Consider the following 3,159-nt stretch of genomic DNA (forward strand, 5'->3'; position numbering starts at 1 on the left):
AAGACTCTGACTAACATTTCTAAGTACTGCTTGAACACACAATTTATCAAGTCCATGAAAGCGGCTGGGGCATTGGTAAAATCAAAGGACATGACTAGAAACTTGAAGTGACCATACTGAGTACGGAAAGTTGTCTTCGAGATGTCACATTCTCTAAATCTGAGTTGATGATAGCCTGATCTAAGGTCTATCTTGGAGAAATAACTGGCACCCTAAAGTTGGTCAAACTAGTCATCTATCCTAGGAAGAGGATACTTGTTCTTGACCGTGACTCTATTGAGCTGAGAGTAATCAATGCACATCCTGAGAGAACCTTCTTTCTTACGCACGAATAAGACTAGTGCGACCCATAGGGAAATGTTGGGTCTAATAAATCCCTTATCTAAGAGATCCTTCAATATTTCTTTCAGTTCTCTGAGTTTTGCTACTGCCATTCTGTATGGCAAAATAGAAATAGGCTGAGTATTTGGAATAAGGTCAATGCCAAAGTCTATTTCCCTTTAGGGAGAAATGCCTGGAAGATCTTTGGAAAACACGTTTGAATACTTATTTATAACTGGGACTGATTCAAGACTGGGAGATTTGAAACAAGAGTCTTTAACATGAACTAGAGGATAAATATATCTCTTAGATATTATTTTCCTTACTCAAAGGTAGGAAATAAGCTGACCCCTGAAAGATGAAGTATTACCCTTCCATTCTAGGATGGACTCATTCAGGAACTAAAATTGAACTATCCTATTTTTGTAGTCGACTGTGGCATAACAGGAATGAAGCCATTCCATGTCGAGAATGACATCAAAATTAGTCATCTCTAACTTGACTAAATCTGCTGACGTAGCTTTCTAAAATATCATAACCAGGCAGTTCCTATATACCCACCAAGCTATGATGGTTTTACCCACTGGGGTAGAGACTGAAAAGGGCTCTGCTAAAATTTTTAGACTGATTCTGAAATCGCCTGCTATATCAGGAGTAATAAAAGAAAAGGATGCACTTGGATCTAGGAAAGCCTAAACATGAACATAGAAAATCTGCAATGTACTAGTAACAACATCAGGAGAATTTTCCTAATCATGTTAGGTCTGAAGAGCATAGAGTCTATTTGGGCATTTTCCACTAGTAACATTGGATGTGGCACCCTGCTGATTTAGGCAATCGGACTGGGCTGTGGAATAATTATGCTGACCCTGCAGACCTGATTGTGAACACTCTCTAACCCTGTGGCCTGGCTTGCCACAACAGAAACAAACATCGCTACCAGCTCTACAGGTACCATTGTGGTTCTTACCACAAGTATTACACGGGGAATTAGTTCTGGCACTGTTGACACTGCCCTAAGACTTAGAGCCTAGTGCTCAATCTCGATTGTCGTCTTTGAATTTCAGTACTGGGGCAGTGAAAAAAAAAGAGGGTGGAACTACTGGCTTCGGACGAAACTATGAATGGTTTCCTCCATCCGATTTGGGTTGAGCAAGACATAAGCTTCCTGACCTTGGTCTCTTGTTCTGCCTCTCCCTAGTCCTAATCTTCTGCTCCTCTATTTTCTGAGCATGGTTCATGAGCCTGGCTAAAGTCATATCATTGTTCAGTATCGTAGACCTATACTTATTTACCATGGAATTATTTACCGCTAACATGAACTTGCTCATCTTAGCCCTGTTGTCTGCAACCACATGAAGGGCATATCTGGCTAACTGAGTAAACCTAAGAGAGTACTCTTTAACCATCATATTTCCCTATTTGAGGTTGATGAACTCTAGAAAATTTGCCTCCCTCAGCTCTTGGGGAAAGAATCTATCTAAGAAAGTCATGACAAATTCCTCCCACTCTATAGGACTTGCATCCTCTAACCTCTTAAACTTTCACTGTTTGTTCTAAGTGTGAGTAACATTCTGTAATTGGTATATGGCAAACTCGGCACTCTAACAATAAGTAACTCCCATGATGTCTATGACTTTCTGGACTTGGTCAATAAATTCCTGAGGGTCTTTATCAGACTTAGACCCAAAGAAAGATGGAAGGTTCATTCGGGTGAATCTCGAATCGTAGCTGTGACTGAGTTGGCCACTGGATTGGTTGGAGTAGCTGGTGGCCATTTATTTTAGGCATCCACAAACTGAGCATGAGTGGTAAATGTGGTCCTAAACTCTGCATGAGAAACAAGATGTCCCAAAGGTTTTTCGGGATGAGAGGCTCACTGATTTCTTCTCTTAGGAGACATGTTCTGGCATAAAGAGAAGAAGTGGATTAGACTGAGAGACTAACTTGTGATTATACTCACTGGCACGACATGAATACTAAAAGAGGGGAAACTATTCTTAAAATATCTCATAGCCTCTTGCACATAAATGTGGCGCACAATACACCCATGTACAAAACTTTACTAGATGCGGCTTTCAGATGTCCTAGGACTCTATTGAACCTTAGGCTTTGATACCAAGTTTGTAACACCTAATTTTCTGAACCAAAAGGCTACATGGTGCTTATGACCCAGGACCACAAGTTAACCCATGACTGATGCCTATACCTGTAAACTACATAATATACATATAAAATGCGGAAAACATGAACAATAGGCCATAAAGTTCAACTGAATAAAATATCTAACAAATCATAACATCTATATGGGGTAATAAATACCCAAAATAACTAAAGTCTAAAACAAAGATGAACTAAATCTAAAAGCCTCTAAATACTGTCTGAGTAAGAAGTTGAAGGAACATGTCTTTAACTAACTCCGTAAACTGAAAGATAACCAAAGAAAATAAATGAATTCAAATCATATCATCCTCGAATGAAGAGGATTTACTGCAACTCTATTTACTGAAATACGACTGCTACTGCTAATCTGGAACTCATGGCTCTGAACCTATGGTGTAACATAAAAAAAAACATAGCCCAAATGCGTCAGTACAACTGAAAGTACTGAGTATACAAGTGAGTTAGGCTATATACAAAAGGGCTTACATGTATGAGTAGTGCTAACTGAATGACTAATATGAACGTGAGAGTGAAAACATGCATACATAGTAATTGAGATCGTGAATACGTGATATCTAGATCTGTACGCTAATACATGGTTTATTGATATCTAACATGACTAATACTCGGATTTCTGATAACATCGATGACTGTGTCTGACAGTCCTAAATCTGA

The sequence above is a fragment of the Capsicum annuum genome, chromosome 9, assembly GCF_002878395.1.
Source record: "Capsicum annuum cultivar UCD-10X-F1 chromosome 9, UCD10Xv1.1, whole genome shotgun sequence".
NCBI classification, from domain to species: domain Eukaryota; kingdom Viridiplantae; phylum Streptophyta; class Magnoliopsida; order Solanales; family Solanaceae; genus Capsicum; species Capsicum annuum.